This window comes from Amblyomma maculatum, chromosome 6, assembly GCF_055883805.1.
Source record: "Amblyomma maculatum isolate TAMU_Amacu chromosome 6, ASM5588380v1, whole genome shotgun sequence".
Lineage (NCBI taxonomy): Eukaryota > Metazoa > Arthropoda > Arachnida > Ixodida > Ixodidae > Amblyomma > Amblyomma maculatum.
Window position 1 is genome coordinate 131,882,781 of NC_139349.1, and position 21,711 is coordinate 131,904,491.

At 48.1% G+C, this 21,711-nt stretch overlaps 1 pseudogene; it reads right to left on the reverse strand.

The window, feature by feature from the left end:
• Positions 1 to 3,684: 3,684 nt before the first annotated feature.
• Positions 3,685 to 21,068, reverse strand: LOC146186760 (protein brain tumor-like; annotated as a pseudogene).
• Between the last annotated feature and the right edge of the window lie 643 nt (positions 21,069 to 21,711).

Here is a 21,711-nt window from a genome sequence, read left to right on the forward strand (position 1 = left end):
CAGAAATCGAAGACCGCCTTCAAGAGGCCGTAACCATTGTGCAAGCCTACGCCGCTAACTGCGGCCTTACTTGCTCCCCCGAAAAGTCGGAGTTGCTGCTCCCGCCAACGCAGGCCCACTGTTGAAGTCAACCTCAATGGAAACCCAATACCACAGAAGGACATCATCAGGCTTCTAGGGCTTTACATCAACGACAAGGGCAGAAATGTCTACGCCCTCACTCGGCTCAAAAACACCAGTCTGCAGGTTGCGCGTGTGATAACCAGGGTCACTACCAACGACAGGGGTATGCTCGAACAAGACACCCTGCGCCTGGTTCAAGCATTCATCATTAATAGAACTGTGTATTCGACACCGTATCTGCACCTCAAAACGGGAGACTGTAAGCAAATCGACTTCATTATACGAAACGCAGTTAAAAAGGCGCTGGGCCTGCCCCAAAGCACTTCCACAGAACGTCTTGTAATTAACGGTGCACAATACAGCCGAAGAACTCCTTGCCGCCCAACGCGCCACCCAGATAAATCGACTAGCAGCAACCCGCACGGGCCAGACCGTTCTTATGGACCTTAACCTGACTAGCCCGCAAGGTCTCGTACAAAAACAGGCTATACCGCCCGGGTGGTCAGACTTGTTCATAGCCAATCCCCTACCCCGCAATATGCATCCTCTGTTCCACCAAGGGCGCCGGAAGGCGCGGGGCAAATACATCCAGGAAAAATACGGGACGGACACTGAATCCTACTACGTAGACGCAGCAAAGTCAGAAGCGGGGTACACGGTAGCGGTTGTGATTCACCAACAACCACTGGTTGATGCCCTCGCCATCTGCGATAACAATATAAAAATGGCGGAGGAGGCGGCCATTGCATTAGCCACCACGCATACCACCTGCGCCTATATAATAACAGACTCTATGGCTGCCTATCGCAACTACATCAAAGGGCGAATATGTCCCCAGGCTGCCAGAATATTGAAAAAATTATGGACACCTCGAACAAGACAAATGCCTCGTCTGGACACCGGGACATCAAGGCGTGGAAGGGAACGAGTGCGCCCATGCCGCTGCCCGAGCTCTCCTCCCCCGGGACTCGACCCCTCCATCCTCCACACCGCCCTATCCCGGCCCTCTGGCGACGTATGCGGAGAGGTTACAGCACTGCAGACTCTCTCGCAGAAAATATCCACCCCCAGCCAAGGGGCTCTCCAAAGCGGAGGAAGTTAGATGGCGACGCCTACAGACAAGTACATATAACACACCAGCCCGTTTAAACACAATACACACCGGGTTCTGCGACCCCAAATGCAAATATTGCGGGGAAAAGGCAGGCCTGCACCACATGGCTTAGACCTGGCCACACAATCCTCCAGATGATCCGAATGCAGTGCCAACAATTGAGGGGTGGGAGGCTGCCCTATCCAGCTCTGGACTAGAGGCCCAACAGGCCCTCGTGACACGTGCGCGGGTAGCAGCGGCAGCCGCTGGAGTCCCGGACTAGGGACCCCACCTACACATCCCCCTCAAGTAGAGGCACTAGAAGTTGGCACAGTTGTAGCACCCGATGGCTGCACTGGACTCCTTATTTTTGTAAGCAGCGCACCTGACATTCGCAACTTCGCGAGCCGCAGCTTCTTGGATATCGGATACTGCATAGTCAAATGGAAGACCAGCCATGCCCCCCGGAGCCAAAGAGTGTGCCTTGGCTGCACTGGCGACAACGAATTTTCTCCCCTATACTCTTTTCCAGGCACAATTGACAAAAACTCTGGGTGGCATTTAAATGGGTCATGACAGCTTACATTTGAACATAAACTGATTATTGCATTTCACTCCACATAGATGAAATTATAATGTCTCGCAACTTGAACTCATTTGGTGAAGAAATATATTTTTATAATCAATTTTTTTTTTAACTTCGAAACCAGCTTGCTTGTCTAGCAGCCGTTGGCGGCTAATATCACAACGGCGTAACATTCCCATGTCGTCTGCTGTTCGCTGTTGGTTGGTTGTACAACTTTTAATTCCATCGGAAACGGGGAGTCGTGCTCCCGCGGATTAGAGGCTGGCAGGTAGCCCTTGGCTTCTTGCGGCCTCTTCCGCCAGATGGACGGTGCGGTGCTGGATCGCAGGGTCCGCGCTTCGCAGCAGGGTATCCCAGGCTTCTCTACTTGTAATATTTTGCCCTATCCCTGGAGATTGTGGGCACTCCCAAATTATGTGGTCGAGGGTCCCTCTCGCCCCACAGTGTTTGCAGAGATCATTGTCCCTAAGGTCTGGTTGCGCGTGAAACGCCCAGACCGGGTTCATGAACGTATTAGTTTGTAGCCGCCTCCACGCGACAGCTTCTCTATAATTTAGTATAACATCTGGCGGGGGTACCAGTCTACGTCCCAATTTATAATGGTCGATGATTTCCCCGTAATTTTGCAGACGCTCGTCGTATGCCCAGTTTTCGGGGGGCTCGACGGCTACCCGGAAGTAGAGAGCTCGGGCTAGCTCGTGAGCCGCCTCGTTACCAGGGACGGCAGCGTGAGCGGGTGTCCAAATTAACTGAATTTTCCTATTTATTGTTCTTTGGGCGAGGATTTTGGCCGCCTCCGGCGATATCCTCCCCTTCCCAAAATTTTGAATGGCAGTTTTGCTGTCGCTCATTATGAACTTGGCTTCTGTTCCTACGCAAGCTAGCGCAACTTCCTCCGCAGTCTCTATGTTGCGTCTGCTGTACTGACGTGCTTGCGTGCACGCCGTGGCCGGTGGTCGTTGCGAAAGTTTTGTCTTCTGCAAGAAGAACTTATATGCTTTTTTTTTCTTTGAGAAGCGTTCACTGTAATATGTAAATTTAGCGATCCTCGGAGAACTAGACTTATTGAGGACCTCTCCTTAGAGAATGCCGAGGAGGCCGAGATCGATGAGCTCATGTTGTATTATTTAATCCCACAATCAGAAGCATTATTCGCATGTTGTGAGAGCAACCTTGTTTTAGCAAACAAGCGCTCCCGCATATGAAAAGCGACATGCCCAATGTTTCCTTCCGTCATGTGCGCCGCGATAGGGGGGAGGGGTGAAGATTGTGTGCCTTATTGCTGAGCTATTGTCCGGTGCTCTTTCGGTTTAAAAACAATGAAGAGAACCCAATAAGCATAACATGGCGCCAGAGTACGCCTTGTCACATCAAAGATGCAGAGAAAACTTTTGAACGAAGTGGTACCTCTTGAGATTCTGTTATATGCACGTGTTAATCAAACGTAATTATTGTCGGCTGCTAAAGCCTTTTTACAAACTATGTTCAGTCTGAACACGGCCAGTGAACGAAAACATGCACCTCCACCGCTTCTTAAATCCCATCATCGCAAAACCCTGCACGATTCCAATGCACTTCACTGCACGCACAGACAACAGCCTTCCAGCCTTCACCATCAACGTTTCGCTTTCCCGGCAGCCGCACGAATGCAACTGCAACCGGCTCCCATGCCTCACCTTGCGTGTTTCTGGTGCTTGTCCAGCAAATGACTCGTGAGTGCTTCAACGTAAGCATTCGTCATTTAGTATTCAGTGCGTGAGACCTAAACTCACGCAGGAATGCGCCGGTTCGCGGATTACGACTGCGACCCCAACGTGCTTTTATTGCAATAGCAATACTGCGCCAGGTTTCGGCCCGTCGCGTCGTCCCAGGAAGGGCCACGTTAGACCTTGAACAGCTGCAAAGAAGAAGAAGAAGAAGAAGAAGAAGAAGAAGAAAAGAAGAAGAAGAAAAGAAGAAGAAGAAGAGGAAGAAGAAGAAGAAGAAGGAGAAGAAGAAGAAAAGAACGCTCAGTCACCAGCAGCTAATGTTTTCGCTCCACATTCGGTTCAGTAGCATTGAACCCTTCTCATTTATGAGCTGGTAGCTACGCTCTCGCGTCATGCTCTTAAGTGATGAGTTTAAGTGTCCTCTTTAATGTAGCACCATCCGCCATTGCTACCGCAATTCAACTAAGGTTAACCAGAGTTAAAGCCCAACAAATTTTTTTACATAGCTTCTATACCAACATGTAAGCGGGTGCATGTTGCTCGTTCGCACGGCATAAAAGACAACTGAACTAGGAATGTGAAAAATATTCTCGTTACGCACCAGGTGCATATTTAATTTTTTACAAAGTACAACAGCCCTGCCTACAAGCGGCGCCGACAGCTGCCGGATGCCCCCAACATAGCTTGCTGGACAGGGTCACAGAGACGCTTCCCGCTCAATGTGCACGCCTTCTGTGATGTAAACACACGTAATTAGACATAAGCCACTCGTTAGCTTTTTATTATTAAATATACCATAAGCGTGGTCAGCACACAAGGGGATATTGAAGCCGTAAAAAAAGGCAATGCGAAATCAGCTCTTCCAACGAAGAAAAGCTGATTTTGCAAAGCCCTACAGCATGGCAAAATCAGGGGCTCTTTTTCCAACAAAAGCGAAACCGAACGTATCAGGCGCGTAGGCAGCTCGCTAGAAACACGATGGGGCTGACAAGTGTGAACGGGCAATGACGCCCAGTTAGAACTGCATATTTTTGTAAAACCACGCATAACATCCCGTTTTGTTTCTTCCCTTGGTGCAAGACAAAAAATAGATATTGACAGCTGCGTGCTCGCTATTTCTAAAAGCGACTGAACAAAAGAATGCTCTTGGCACGGCACCGTACAGCAAACAGCTCGAACCTGGCGCCATACTCCCTGCAACACGTCGAGTACCTGTCGCTTGTATCCAGTTCCTGCGTTTCTAAAGCGCTCAGGTTCGGCTTAGTGCGAAAAACAGAACACCAAATTTCATCGCGCTGCACATTATTAGAAAGTTACTTCTTTTTGTTTTTAACTCGGCAACGTTAAAGTTCAGGTTCAAGGAAAATCCAGCTTCGGCGTCCAGCATCAGCTGCCGTCCGCCGTCTGATGGCGTTGGCGTTGTGAGCGAAAACTAAGAGCATGGTGCTGGCAAGCGCTCGCTGGCAGCTGACATGGCCAGCACTAACTGGACGTAGGGTTGCCCGACGTTACCTTCGAGAGGAGCTGCCAACTCGGGCCTCTCCTCTCACATGGGAGGGCGATATCAGTATCACCCTGCCAGGACCCTCGGAGGTCACAAAAGCACTTTTATACGGCTTGGTAAAAGCGAGGATTTATAAGCAGGCTGGCAGCCTAAGCTATCGCGTCATGCCGCTAGAAACGGAGCTAAAGTGTCCCCTATAACTGATTTACAAATCGTCGCTTTAACCAAAACGCAAGGACAAGTATGCCTTCATGCCTTCGAATTAGCCTGTCTTGATCATAGCCCAACTGTCGTCGGAGGTTCAATTCCCCTCTTTCGAAGATGACTATAGAAAATAACTTTTTCGTTTCAAGCATCACCTTGTCCAGGGATTCCCATTGGCACTATACCCAAGCAACTTCGAAAGGTTTGTTAATTACCTATTAATTCGAAGATCTTTAGAACACAGCTCTCATGCGCCCAATCGGCGCTAGAGCCCCGTCGTCGTTGCATTCGGAGTACACATGCTAAGGAATTATTCATTATTAATATAAACAGCGCGAACACGAAGACAAGGGACAAGAAACAAGAAAGCCACAGTGTCATGCGCTGTACTGTGGCTTTCTTGTTTCTTGTCCCTTGTCTTCGTGTTCGCGCTGTTTATATTAATAATGAATAAGTACCAACTCGCCCAACAAAGTATCTTGGTAACATGCTAAGGAGCCACGAGAGATCCGTGAACCAAAACAAAAATTTCTCAAGAGAAGACAAGGAAGAACAATGAGCTCTGCGCCACTCGCTCGAACCTCTTCTTTTTCTACTCAGAAATGTTCTTTTGCTTCTGAAAAAAAAATAACTGTACATGCTTTGTAACTTCGCACACACATACTAGCATTTCTCAAATGTTTTGCTCCAATGTATCGCAAGAAGTCTGAAATAGCTGCGCTCAAATATCGCACAAGAGAGATTGTAATCGTCCTTAGAAATCCCCGCCGAGGTGGCGCAGTGGTTACGGCGCTAGACTACTGTACCCAAGGACGCGGGATCGAATCCCAGCCTCGGCGGCCGCTTTTCGTTTGAAGCGAAAAGCAAGGCGCCCGTGTGCTGTGCAATGTCAGCGCATGTTAAAGAACCCCAGGTGGTCGAAATTTCCGGAGTCCTCCACTACGGCGTCTCTCATAGCCCGAATCACATTGGGACGTTAAACCCCACAAACCAAACAGTCCTTAGAACTTTTCACACCGAACTATATCGGTGCAGATGAGGACTTAAGAAATTAATATGCTTCTCTTTTGAACTCTCTGTATTTAAAAAGTATTAAAAGTGTTCGCGGAAAGCCTCGGTATATATTTGCTGCAGCCGTTCAGTTTAAAAGAACGTTATCTATTTCCTCAGATGAATAAGTCATGAGTCAGCATTGTTCACATTTTAGTTATTAGTGATACAGATATATGTGCAAATGTTTAGTGTCTGAGTATTATCGACAGTTTATCATCTTCGTGCCGCGTTCAAATCTGAATCTAACCTCCCTCGGGAACACCCTGTGGTAGTGGAACACCCCGTCGGGGAATTGTAGGTGCTTGGAGCAATCAAATGTCCGCAGTAGCCTGCTGGTCTGGTCTAAGATGATTACCCGCATCACCATGCACTTCGCAACGCGGCCACACGTATCTTGGGGTCTACGGCCACGCCGCGAGAGTGCTCCAGGATCACAGCACAAAATTTGCGCATGAACTGCCCGTACGATTCTAAATTGGATCTGGTGCGTCGGCGAACACTCAGTTCCTACACTGTCGCCACTGGCGCACCGCAACAACGCTGTTGGCTACAGAAGCTGTCCATCACGCTTGCCGCAGTGGAACCGCCCCTCCCAGTCGAAGATATTGACGCCGCGGTTGTTGGTATCGGCTACAACAATGTCATTCGGCGTATTCACTGCCACACCAGAAGGCTCTGTGAACTGTCCCTCCATGCCACCGAACGCGTCAAACTTGCAATGACAAAAATCTTCTTTTTCCGCGCTATCGCTGACTTGAGGAGGTACAATCTTACGCCAATACCAGCTAGGTACTTGGATGAAAGTGCAGCCGTAGAACTCAGCGGAGGAGGCGTCGGAAAGTCCCGGAGAGCACAGAAGATCCAGCCATGGTGAAAGATGTCAGCACCCACACTTGACCACTTTTCATAAAGGCTAACATCTTTGAGGCTGGTTAAGAACGGACCTAGGCTGTTCGCAGACTTGAAGCGCTGCAACAGAAGCTTCGATTGAAATGAAGACTTCGGACGTGGCGTTGGATAGTGGCGATATTGGTGCAGTGCAGGCCGGTGGTCTATGTGACTATGAGCCACATCATTCGGTCGGGCAATCGGTGGTTGCCGCAGAGCACGCTCAGACGCTGTACCTTGCTTGATGTAGCCAAATGTATTGATTGCTCCTACCTCGATTGCTTGATAGTTGGGCACAAACTCCAAGTCCATGCCGCGGAGCCCAGACTCAGTCAAACATGAGAGGAATCCCCGGAACTTGTTCTCTAGTAGAGTCTTGAAGGCAAAGGCCTCGTTGATCGTAGAAAGGGGAGTCAACATATCCTCAGAGGAACACACCTGTCGAGACCGTTTGCTCGTTTCTTGGCCATTTTGCCCGAGCAAGCCAATGGACGCCATCTTGGCACTGCAGGCATTCTGTAGTTTGTCGTGCCGTCGCTCCTCGTGCATGAAGCACTAGAATTGAAATGAGTCTGCCACCTCCTCCTGGGCTCGCTGGTTCTGAGCTTGCAGACGGCTGGATACCTGCTCAAGTGTCTTCAGTCTTGCCTGGAGACCGTGTCACCTGCCCTTCCGCCTCGTACCACGTGCGACACGCACTTGTAGCGCCCCTCATGCCACGCTGTGGTCGAAAGCCACAGCTCGGCGCCGGACAAGGAAGAAGTAGGCAGCAGCGCCGCAGTGCAGGGAGCGCAATAAAAACAAACCAGTTCAAGTCTCAAAGCTCTCGGAGCTTTTTCTTCCTCGACTTATCTTCGACACCTCCACATACCGCACTCAGTAGCCGCAATTCGTGCATTGCCTTGGGGTGGTCGAGTGGGGCCCCCTTATTACAGACAGTCAGGTCACACGATTGGCAGAAGTATAGCACAATAAAAACAAACCAGTTCAAGTCTCAAAGCTGTCGGAGCTTTTTCTTCCTCGACTTATCTTCGACACCTCCACATGCCGCACTCAGCAGGCGCAATTCGTGCATTGCCTTGGGGTGGTCGAGTGGGGCCCCCTTATTACAGACAGTCAGGTCGCACGATTGGCAGAAATATAGCAATGCCACTAAACCGTGGCGCAGGGTGACCACGCTTGTCCTAGGGCGACCGCATGCAATACCGCGTGCTCTGCAAGGTCTGAACGTTAACTCATCTTGGCCCTCGAAGCAGTGCATGATCTGATGCCTCATCACATAGCTGAGGCAAATGAAGTTGCACAGGTGAATCATCGGACGGCTGCACTCGACTCTTTATTCTTGCAAGCTGCGCACCCAACTCTGGCAACTTCGAGGACACAGCTTTTTGTATATTAGAGACTGCATAGTCAGATGAAAGACCAGCCATTCCTCCTGGAGCCAAAGAGTGTGTCTTGGCTGCACTGGCGGCAACGAAACTTCTCCCCGATGCACTCTTCACCAGGCACGGTTGACAAAAATTCTGGATGGCTCTTAAGGGGGTAATGACAGCGAACAATTGAACATAAACTGATGATTGCATTTCTTTTTACATACGCAAAATTATAATTCCTCGCAATTAGAGCCGATTCCGCGCAGATGATATTTTTTAGAAAGATTGTTTTTTAATACTTCGAAACCAGCTTGCTTGTCTAGCAGCCGTTGGCAGCTAATATCACAACGGCGTATCATCCCAATGTCGTCTGCTGTTTGTGGTGTCTGCTGCAACGAGGTGCTTGCGTGCACGCCGTCGCTGGTCGTCGCTGCGAAAGTTTTGTCTTCTGAAAGAAGAACTTATTTGCATATTGTCTTTTTTTTAGAAGCCTTCACTGTAATATGTGACTTTAGTTATTCTCGAAGAACTAGACTTCTTGATGACCTCTATCAATCTCTCTGGCAATCTCTAGGTTGCCGAGGAGGCCGATGTGCTCATGATTTATTATTTAATTATACAATCAGAAGCATCATTCGAATGTTCTGAAAGTAACCTTGTTTTAGCAATCAAGCGCTTCCGCATATGAAAAGCGACATGTTCAATGTGTCCTTCCATCATGCGTGCCGCGAAAGGGGGGAAGGGTTAAAATTGTATGCCTTATTGCTGAGCTAATGCCCGTTGCTCTTTCGTTCCAAAAACTATGAGGAAAGCCCAATAAGCATAACACGACGCGAGAGTGCACTTTGTGACATCAAAGGAGCAGAAAAAAACTTTTGAATGAAGTGGTACCTCTTGAGATTCTGTTATATGCACGTGTTAATCAAGCCTAATTATTTTCGGCTTTTAAAGCCCTTCTGCAAACTATGTTTAACCTGGCCACGGCCAGTGAACTAAAACGTGCACCGCCAACGCCTCTTAAATACCATCACCGAACCCTCCCCCCCTCCCCCCCCCCCCCCCCCACACACAACCAACAGGATTTCAATGCGCTTCACTACCCGCACAGAGAACAGCATTCCAGCCTTCACCGTCACCGTCTCGCATTCCCAGCAGCCGTTTGTCTGGTGCTTGTCCAGAAAATGACTCGTGAGTGCTTCAACGTAAGCATTCGTCATTTAGTATTTAATGTTTGAACCCTAATCTGACGCGTGTTACGACTCGCGTGTTACGATTCGCGTGTTACGACTGCGGACCCAACGTGTTTTTTACATAGCCTCTATACCTACATTAAGCTGGTGCATGTCGCTCATTCTCACAGCATAAAAAACAGCAGAACTAGCAATATGAAAAATATGCGCGTTTCGCATCAGGTGCACCTTGAATTGTTTACAAACTACAACAGCGCTGCAAGAGGCGCGGAAAATGTTACGTCTCCTGCCTGAGCCGGGTGCCTACAAGCGGCGCCGACAGCTGAAGTGCAGAATGTACAAGTCTTGATAGGGAGACGGAGCTGCTGGGGGACGCATTTCTGTAGCTTAAATACTGTTTACTGACCCCAGCTAGGCAGTTTCGGACATATAGTTCATGCCGGCTCGTCCAATCGGTGGACACACGGGGTCGCCAGAGGCCCAGTGTAGGAAGCGTCCTTATAACCTCCTCGCCGTACTTCTCTTGGTAGCGAGGGTGCGTGTTGCCATTCCCCGAAATCTCCAGCAACGGAAGTGCCGGGTGGCGTCACTAAAAAATAAGTCACAACAAAAAGAAAGTCAATAAAGCTATATTGTTTTTTAGTATACATTGCAGTGCATAAACAGTGAGGGTCGTTTCCGCTGGTGTCGATGACGATCTTGTGCCGGCGGCGGAGATTCATCGCCGAGTTGAAGCAGTTCAGGGAGTCCGCTGTTGGCAAAGGTCACCTTCCCAAAGAAAACTTAAAACGTTGCGAGCCCCCCCCCCCCCCCCCCCCCCCCCCCCCCCCCCCCGTTTTGCGAGAAGCTACATGATTTTGCTTTCGCCAATAAAGAGACAAGGTCCTCTCGGTCACCCCTGTGAGCGTCAGGCGTGTAATTATACATGAATGGGTCGCTTCTCGGGCATTTCCGACTCGGCGAGGTGATTGACCGCCGCAGCACATGGCGGCGATGTTGCCGTCGACACGGTTCCTTCGAGGGCTGCTGGAACCTCGGCTGGAACCCAACAGCTCGTCCGGCGCTCAAAGATGTATCGCAGGGCTGTAGCCTACGTTGCTCCCTGAAGAGACCTGGAATCGGGTCGATTCAGCCAGGAGTTAGTTACGCCTGGCCCTCGGCCTTCCTCGTTGGAAAGAATTAGCAGTCTCAATGCACAGCAAACAGCAAGCGCAAAACAAACTCTGAGAAATGTCAGGCTGTTTTCACACAAAGTTGTTTTTAATAAAAAAAAAACAAAAATTGCCCTGGGTCATTTGCCCTTAGTCCACTTCCTAAAGAAACCATGTATGAGAAGACAAGAAACTAGAGAGCAGTTTCACTTAGAAAACAAATGCGTCGACTCCATTTTGATCCATAAGACACTGTACAAAGTCACTTCTTGGGTGAAGTTCTAGGTGCGCAGTAGAAAGGTCAGCTAAAAAAAAGTACGCAAGCAAAATTGAAAAAAAAATTATCTGTAGCCTATTGTTTTCAGAGACCACAACAGATCATTACCCAGGGAAGCTTCGCGCTGACGCCATCAGCGTTAGCATTATGCCGCCCCTTTCTAAAACCCATGTAAAATGCGTGCTCCTCAATGCTAGGCCCCAAAGAGGCTGCCATTTCCAACGTGTTACGAAGCCAAGTTAAAGGACAATGGTGGGTCTCTACAAGGAACGGAGAACCTGCGAAATAACACTTCAATTTCTAAATCGCTCACAATAGACAGCCGCATTCATTCTCTTAGGGCCGGATACTCCAGGGTTCAAATGGTTCAAATGAACCAAGCCCTCCCTTCAAAGGGGTTACCACGAGAGCTGAAAATTTCTGGATTTCGAGGTTTGATCTGAAAAATAGTCAAGTCATTTTCCTAGCGTCCCATGATTAAAATCAGAGCTTACGTATTGCAATGTCGAATGGTTCAAAAAACTGTTCACCGCATCGTAAGCCTAATTCCAAAACCAGCTTTATATTTGGCCACCCAAAAAACAAAAGTTTGTACTCGCCCAAACAAATGAATAATAACCCAAAATGATTTTAGCTGGTTCTAGCTGCAGATTTCAGTTTGTTTCAGCTGTTCCCAGTTGTGGTCAAGCGGAATCAATGGGTTCTGGCTGGCGTTCGGTTCGGAGTCAGCTTGTACCAGTCGGCTTATGTAATTACTGCTGTTTTGATCAGTTGTGTGTTTTATTAATCTGTGCGTAAGCAATGCGAGCTGTGAGAAAAGCAATAAATAATAATTAGAGATCACGACTGGTAATTTCTGGCCAGCTCAGTAATTGTGTCGCTGCTCTGAGTGGAGACGCGAGATTCTAAGCGGGTCAGCGTTCAAGATCTCATCAAGAAACTCTTCCAGCTAAGGGCTCGAAAAAGCTGATAAAAAAGTGAATACCTTTATTCACTAGCTTGAATGTGGATGAAACAAGCAGATATACGAATACACACGACTGCGCTCAAGGCTGCTTAAGAGCTGAAATGGTGAAAGCCACTATACAGGAGTGTTTGCATTAACTGCATCGTGATTGTCATCGATACTACCATCATCATTACTATTGCTACTATTATCATTGTCATCACTACTATATCATCATCACTATCGCTACTACCATTATCATCACCAACTAAATGCGCCTTCGTTGTCATCGCCACTATCATCGTTATCACTATAACTGCAGTGTCATTGCCATCGGTCTATAATCCTTAAAGTAGAAACGAATCACGATATGTTCCTCACTAGCTCGGCGTGGAGTTCTGGTCTGCGTGCTCGACTGGGGATAGGAGGTTAGTGGTTCGAGTCCTGGTGGAGACGACAGATAGCTCTTGTTTAGTGGCAGTGCGAAGGACGTTTTCTGATCACACTCTCTGTACGCTGGGCTCACGGTGGCTGGGCTCATGAGCCAAGAAAGGGTTTCGCCTAAATGGTTGAATTCATGTGAAATATTTAAACTTATATTTTCTTCATTGTGTAAACACGGAATGTTTCTGTTAAAAAGTTACGAGGACTCTTAAGCTTCGTTTTGTAGACTCGATAAGCGGATTAAGTGTTAACCCTGTTTTAAAGCAAAGTGCATGCACGCGAACGGGGATCTGCATGGGGAGCCACCAAACAGGAGCCTTAATGCTGTCTTATAATACACCTAAAGGCAGATCAGATTCCAGCCTGTCCGTGTGCTTTGCGGGAAAATATATGCTCAGGTGATGTTCATACACAGTTTGCAGATTCTTCGAGTAAATATGGCATGTATTCTCTGTAGGAAATATTAAAAGCTCATCAAGTCTCACACATGACAACAAGGAGCGAGGTAGAGTAGTGCTGGGCTATAGCACCCGCTTAATGTTTTTTAAACCAGGCCCTCATCGCTATTATACTGCCCCTGGTTTTCTTATGCACTATAGGCCTACTCCCGTAGGGTCAGCTTCCTACTTGCAAATACAACGGGGTGCTCCTTCCCATTGCCATCCTGCGGGCTGAGGACGGCACCCATACCAGGGTAACCAGCGTCGCACTGTAGAACAAACGGACGCGGAGTTCTCAGCACAGGGCGACTGGGCCGGGCCGCTTTCAAGGACAAAAAAGAGCATTCTTTGGCTGGATTCCATTCTACTTTGACAGGTTCATTCTTTCGTAAGCTGTCGGTAAAGGGAATAGCGATTTCGTAAAAATTACGGATATAATGTTGATAGTATGCGGTTAGCCCGAGGAATGCACGAATATCTTTTTGGTGACTGGACTGGGGAATTCGAATATTGCCGCAACCTCTAGTTCTAGCGGGTGCCGGTAACCGCGTCTGACAACCTGTTCCAAATATGTCAACTGAGCTTTTTACAGCTGCCATTTCTCCGCTCTGATAGTCAGGCCAGCCTCACGTATAACATGTCAGCACTTCCAACAAATGACAGATGTGTCCCTCCCAACTCTTGGAAAAGAGCTATATCAGCTAAATACGGAAGAGCAGTCTCCCAGGACCTGTAGCACACGGTGCATAAGCCGGGAAGAACAGAGGGGCGTGTTCTGAGGTGCAATAAGGACGAGATAATGAAACGTGCCTAGAGAGGAAATAATAGTGGCTATTCGGCTCGCTTACTCGGTCAAAGGCTTCTGCCAGTACCCTATAGTGAGGTCCAGCGTGGAGACATAATGGGCAATGCTTATAGTTTTGACCCTTTCCTCATGATTCGGAACCCGTGTGATCTCATTCAGGCGGCTATAATTGATACGTGGCCGAGGGTCTTTACCGGGTGCCTCAGCCAATATGATGGGGGACGTGTACTCACACTCTGATGGTACAACATCCTCATGTCTAGCATCCGCTGGATCTCAGTTGTCAAGATTTCCTTCTGCCTGGGTGAAACACGGTAAGGCCTGCTCTAAATGGACTTGTTGAAAGCTCGCTCTATGTCGTATTCCATCAAGCTAGTCATGCCGAGACGGTCCACGAGCCGATCTCTGAACCCTCGCAGAAGCGCTTCCAGTTCCTCTTTCTGTTTATTTTCTATTATTGTCGCATTCAATTTTCTCGCAAAGTTTTCCGAGTCCGAAGTCTGGTCGGAGTTCTAGGAAACAAATTTCAGTTTGAACCTCTTCGGGAACATTCAGAACTAACTGCACAATATCTTTCCTCTCTCTGTACGATTTCATTAAAGTCAGTGTGGTAGATCCGCACCTTTTTGCGTCCTCCGAGCATTTTAATAGCATAGCGCCCCAAAGCTGCTGTACGACGTCTGCGGCACACTCCCATAAAACGTCCAGCTTGTTCTTGTGCGACGCTGTCAGTAAGAGAACTTTCTCTACAATAGTTCGTTTTCTGGCGTTCCGGTCATAATATAGTTTCACCTTGTTCTGAGCTGATTTGAGGTTGGCCTTCACTAGCTCGCGACATGACTTGAGACGTTCTAGTAGCTGCAATACATACTCCGCCACGATGGGGTCTTCTCCGTGCCCTTCCCATGTCTTGCGGAGCATCTGAAGCGGTGACCTCAGAGAGCGGCCACACACTAGTTCTGTTGGGCTGAAGCTTGTGGCCTCATGTAGCACGGACCTCAATGCAAATATCGTAGCAGGTAAAAAGGCCTCCCAGTCTCTCCTGTTTTCACAGCACAAAGCCCTTAGCACTCTTTTCAACGCAGAGTGCCATGATTCTAATCTGTTGCTCTGTGGGTGCCGCACGAAACCGTGTAGAATGCGAATACCGCATCTCACGAGGAAAGTAGTCAGAGCACTGGTGAAGACGTTTGCTTGATCACTTTGTACTTCGGCCGGAAAACTAACTCGAGCAAACAAAGCAGCGCCTCGACCACCTCTACCGAACTAACTTTCTTTAGAGAAATAGCTTCTGCGACTTTACAGTCAAAAGGTATTCGTAACCTAATGTAGTTAAAGGCAACGCTCCCACTATGTCCACAATCACACGTCGAAAAGGCTCTGCGATTATGGGAACTAATTTCATGGGTGCCTTACTGGCTTAGTGTGATTTTCCAACTTTTTGTTCAAGTGTAGCACATCTCGACAAATTTTTCGACATCTTTAAAAGATTCGAGCCAGTAGAATTCTCTCAGAGCCAGTAGGATTCTCTCAGCAATCTGTCGTTTTTTTTTTTTCCTGTCATTACACTGGCGATAGCATAGGCGAATCCGCCGTGGAAAGTGGTGTTTTTGCTTAACATCCCCGTTTCACTTTCTCCGATCAAGTTTTGGAGAGACAGATCTACCTCTTGCTCAGCGGCAAACATTTCTCGGTCCACACGAAGGAGCTCCAGCAAACTCTGAATGCGGTAGCACGCGAATGGTACTGATTTCATCTCGTGGCTCAGTTTGAGTAGCTTCACGTAAATCGGGACACGCTGTGCAGCCGGCACTGCAGTCGTTGTTTTCTAGATCAACGCTAGTTGTGAGTGAATCCTGTTGCTGCTCGCCACCGTGATTCTACACGTGGTTTATAGTTTCGTGTTTACCCTTTTGCTCTAACTTTGCTTGCGCTGCGATTTCTCGCGCCTTCGTACGGGTGAGAGCCTGGACAGCATGATCTCCAAACCTTGGCCATTTTCCCTAAGCAGCATGTCCGAGTGATTGAAAAATGTTTATTTATACTGCTTGGTTAGATTTTGCGAGACGGCTTCCTCGGTGTGAAGCACCCCGATCGGTCCCTCGACCACGACACGGGCAATGGGCAAACATAGGCTGTTCTCCTCAACCACCTACCGTATCCAGGTGCATTCCCCAGTTAATTCTCCAGCCCTAACGTATTCAGGATGGATGTCGTCCATTGGAGCAGCGGAGTCACGGAGAACTTGGCATAATTTGCCATTTACGATCAGCTCCCCAAGATACGGTTGCAACAATCGCAAGTCATCGTCTTCGCTATCCAGGAGCGAGAAGACCACTTTTGGATTACAGCAGCCGGCCGCCTCGTGCCCGTCAGGCCGCTGGCAGTGGAAGCAGACGACAGGCCTATTAGATTAAAAAACCTTTTCCTTGCTCTTATCTTCCTTCGAGCTGCCTACTGGGCCTTTTAACTGCGCAACCCGGATATTAGACGACGTATTTCCCGCTTTTCCAATTGCGTGAGTGAGCCCGATTATCAATACCGACTTTCGCACTTGATTTGATGAGGGTTTTTTTGCGATTCCCGCAGGCAACAAACTCGGCTAATTCTGCAGTCTGTTGGTCTTTCTGCCGAACCTTTCCTGCACCCACAGGCGGATGTCCTCCCCCAGGGTATCGTAAAACTGTGCAAGGCAGATTACCTCGATAACCCTGTCTCTATTGTCATGGGCCTCTTCACCTTTCAGCCATTCGATCAGATCTGCTTTCAATTTGTACGAAAAGTCCTGAAACGTCTCGCCTTGCTTCCGTGCTGCCTCTCGAAAGCGGCGCCGGAACGCAACAACTGGAAGTCGGTATTTTTTGAGGAGAGCTGCTTTAACTGTATCGTACTTTCTAGCGACTTTTTAAGCTGCTTAACAGGGAAGTAAGTTTAATATTCTCCGGGGTCAGATGTCCCGCTGAATTCCGTCCTTCTCGCAAATCCTCTCAATATTTACGAACAGTCCAATGCCCTCGTTTGTCTTGCAGGACTGTAGGAGATATTTCACCTTGATTGTTGCGCTCGTCGAAATAGCCTACTTGCTGCTAGAATTGCTTTCGGCGCGCGTTGCCTCAGCCCTTTGAAGATTTAACTGTCTGAGTGCAAGTTTCCTCTCCTTTGCTTTCTTAGCTCTGATGGCCTCTTCTTTAGACTCCCCGGTCTTCTCCTCAATGCTAAAGAATCGTTAACAAGACTAAATTCGTGGCTTTCGTCGAATAGACTACAGTTAAACACCAGTAAAACTAAATACATAGTATTCCGGGCGAGAGGGGCCAATCCGCCTACGAACCTGAGTTTAAAATTTCGGACATTACTATCGAACAATTTTATTCTGGTAAATTTTTGAGGGTAGTATTTATTGAAAACCTTTCATGGACGCCTCACGTTGACTCACTCCGAAGTGATATAGGGCGTGCTCTTGGAACTTTAAATAAGATAAGATATTATGTCCCATTGGATGTGAAAAGACAATTTTATTATGCTCTCTTACATTCACGTTTTTGTAACTGCTCTTTCGTATGGTCCATGAGAACCAAAACTAACTTAGGGAGTCTATTTTCCTTGCAAAAGCGAGCGGTGCAAGCAATATTATGCCTCATTTTAAAAGCAATAAAATACTGCCCATTAAGTATCTGCACAAATACAAACTAGCCCTCGAAATATCGCGACAATACCATATAGACAGCCGATTTCAAATAACATATTCTGCAAAGACTGGTCCCTACTATCTACGGCAAAGTTTATTATCAAAGCCGCGTTCCCGTACGACATATGGCGATCAAAAGCTAAGAATTTTAATACCAGATTTTCTAAACGAATACCCTGAACTATTTGAAAAACTGGCTATAGCTACTTCGACTCCGCGACTACGACGCATGATACGGGCCTGAAGACTGTGTTTGGTTGATTTTCTTTTGTTATTTTTTCTCCTGATCTGTATTCTCATGACTTGTTTTTAAATACATGACTTTGTTATCACCTGCTGTTTAAGAAATCTTTTTGAGCTACTCAGGCCTTGATGTCCCGATGAAACCTGAATGTAACACTTTTAATGCGTATTCATTTGCTTTGTTGCATGTCCGCTGCAGCCAAAGAGGGCGCGGCCTCGTCAGGCATGATTCTGCTTTTTGTCGCGTCCTCCAAGGCATTTCTGAAACGAATGTCCTGAATAAAAGAAAGAAAAAAGTCCAAAGTCGCCGTAATTTCATTGTCGACCCCCCCATATTCCTCAATAGCCTCAACAAGCTGCGGATTTTTGTGGCCTCTCACCACCTCAGTACCCAGCTCTTCGCAAAGCAAATCAACTCTTGTTTCTTTAACCTTCTCAGGTCCATGGATACCTTTGAACGAGTAAGGACTTCCGTAAAACACTGCTGCTCACTTTTCACAAAATGATATCTACAGCTTTTGATAAAGCCTCTGCGTTATCAAACCTGGCATATCCTCAAAAGAAGAGCACGCGCTCACCATTTCCGATGCCAGGACCAAGGATTGACGATTCCATCGCAGCCAACCAGTTGATGCGGGTCGGGTTCAGGGGTAGAGCTTCATTGCAGCGGGTTCAGGAGGCGACGAGACATCAGTGCCGAAGACAGCCAGCGAGGAGAGGCGAAAAGGGATGTTTATACACACTTTCTACATAGCGCAGAATGTACAAGTCATCAGAGGAAGACGGAGCTGCTGTTGGATACAATTCCGTAGATGAAATACTCTTCGTTTTCCCTAGCTAGAGAGTTGGGGTCATAGAGTTCATGTCAGTATATCCAATCAATGGATACTGTAAGCTCGTTAAAACCCGCCAATCAAAGTATTAACTTAGTGGGATTAAACAAACACTCGACCAGACCGGCCAAACTAGGAACATATATTTTAAGGCAAATGGCTTTATTGCCTCATCGTTCTCGACAACAGGTTGTCAGCAGAAGGTTCTCAGCAGAGGTACCACGCTTTCGAGAACAAGAGTTAAAATAAATTATTAAATTAGAGGCTCTCTTAGATGTCCCTTAAGAGGAGAATGACGAAAGCCTACCCTTCCTATCCTATAATTTGCCTCCCATCGTTAGCCTCTCGTCAGCATTCGTTGCAGTGCTACATATAACTATAATTGGTTTACAGGAAAGGAAAGGCGCAGTAACTATCACACTTTCTCCGGCAAGTGTGAGTTTGGACGGTACACTATCGCTACTGTCACGTGGCGTTCCTTGGCGAGCGTAGTCAATTGTGGCATTGCGGATGGCAGGACCGCATCCCGCCTCCGCCAATCATAACGCCGCAAAAGCGGGACACACTTTGTCCACGACAGCATGAGCCATTAAAAGTTTTCGCCTTGATAAACCTTGTCTCCACCGAGAATCGAACCTCCATCCCTTGGATCCCGAGCCGAGTGCTTTACGAACTGCGCCACGCCCCGGATCGGGAAGCATTCATCATAATGCCCCTTGTCTACCGTGAGGATGATAGTGGGATTCCACAAGTGACAGATACTGCGCCCTTAATTTCCTGTAAACAAATTATAGAACACCGGTGAACTTTGATGTGTTCAGTGGAATGCTAGTTGTGTTCGCGTTTCATTTGGCGATTCCTCGAACGCCACACCACACAGCAAACAGAAGCAGACCCAGATGTCTAAAAGGCGTTAGTGCAGCAGACATCAGCGGCGTTTAAAATTGATTTACAGGATAGAAAAGGCGCAGTATATATCACAATTCTCCACGATTCATAATAATTAATTGGTTCACAGGAAGTGGAAGGCGCAGTATCTGTCACACTTGTGTCTGTGGACACCTGAACCGCGCCGTAAGGGAAGGAAGGCAGCTGGGAGTGAAAGTGGAAAGAGAAAGAGGAGCTGTAGTGGAGGGCTATGGAGTAATTTCGACCACCTGGGGATCTTTAACGTGCGCTGACATCGCACAGCACACGGACGCCTCCATCGAAACGCAGCCGCCGAGGTCGGGTTCGAGCCCGAGTATTCCGGACAGTAGTCGGGCGTCTTACCACTGCATCACCCCGGCGGGGCGATTCTCCACGGACACATGAGCACGCCGTAAAGGAAAAGAGGAAGGTGGTAGTGAAAGAAGAGAGGGAGATAGAGGTGCCCTAGTGGAGGGTTACGATCCACCACGCTTTAATGGTTTTCGCATACCGCATTTTAGTGGTCCAAAGTGCCTTCTAGAGTTTTTAACGCGACAGCGTTAAAGGACCCGTGTCGCAGAAAAGTCAGTGTCGTCGTCGGCGCCGTCGTCTCGCGTCGTCCGGCATTGGCAGTGAGCGAAAAATCCCAGAAGCATTAATAAATAAAAACGAGTAGGACAAATCGCCGGCCTGAGGAATCGAACGTGGGCCTCCGGGATGCGAGACGAGCACGCTAACCACTCCATCACGCCAGCTCGATTTTTTTTAAATGGACAAAGGCGCGTCTATTGATTGCGGTGTTGTCTCAGAAATCTCCCTTAGAGAAGTGGATTGTACCGTATAATATTAATTATGAGCATGTAAATTACAGAATTACAGAACACGCAGTTAAGCGAGTGGCAAATTACTTTCCGCTGTACTTCCTCTTCGCTTGGCGTGCACGTAGCGCCATCATGCGTGTGGCGCACTGCATAAGATACAGGGCATGGCCTCCGAGATCTACATCGTGCCGGCTCGGAATGGCAATGATGTGGCCGACAAACTACGACTGCAACTTGAGGCCCGTGCGTTTCGGCATGGTGGCTGGCAGCGCTTCTGCGTCCCGGAAGGATTAATAAATAAAAATGAGTATAGAAAGTTGCTCGATAACGCTATCGCGTTCCGTTCTTAAAGGCGAAGCTTAAACGTCCTCCAAATTTTTTTATACACAAATTAGACTAAACCAAAAAACAACAAATTACAAGCTTAACAGACAATACGAAGACGAATACAAACTGATAACAGTCACCGGACGATAACCATTCTATGCGGACGCTTCCAGTTGCGGGGGCTCGGAGTGCCTGCAACGCCCGTTGTCCACAGGCACTTTGGTCAGGTCAGCAAGTGGCTTGGCGGCGGGCGGCGAGAGGCCGCAGATTGTCGTCACGCGGCAGAGAGGCCCGATTTCTAGGTGCGTCTGTCCTGCGCACCCAGCACGACGCCGAGCGTGCATGCTGGCTACGTGCTCTAGGAGCACAACAGGAGTCGGCCACTCACAGGTCTGTTCTGCAGTCACAGGATAGTGGGACGCGATCCGCAGGAGCTCCGCGGTCACTCCAATATCTGGCATCCTGGGTCGTAGGCCAGGTGGGACGTGATCAGCCGCAGCTCCTTGACCACCCCTCCTGCAACGCTGCTCCACCGATCTCTGTCCTAGTGTCACTCTGTCTTGCGTGTCACTTCCGCGCACGCGCAGCACCATTGCGTCGTCGTCTTTTCTCCCTGGTACCGGACGTTATAGACACCATGTGGGGCTAACTGCTTACAAATGCCTAGGCCCTCTTCGAAATTTTTTTCTTATAAAAGCCTCAACCCAAGGAGCGTGGCACATGGCGTTCTCGATGATTAGTGCAATAAGGCTCTGAAAACGCGGCGGTCATAGGAAACGAAAAAAAGCCTACAGTGTTCCTTTCATCTCCACAAGAATTCACTATCGTTTGCAAGTCGTCCTGGCTATCTGCTAACAGTACAATATCTTCCGCATATATTAAACCGAAGATGCACTACTCTGTGATTTTTCCGCCTAATCGGTGCGACAGGTTAAAACTCAGATTACTCTCTTGTAGACTGCTTTCCATATTTATCGTATAAATCATGAACAGTAGTGGTGATAGAATACAACCTTGACTTAACTGATTCTCCACTTTTCTCGGCAGTTTCCCTGCTTCTTATTCCTTCCCGTGAAATGTCTACTGCATTATCCCGTTATACTT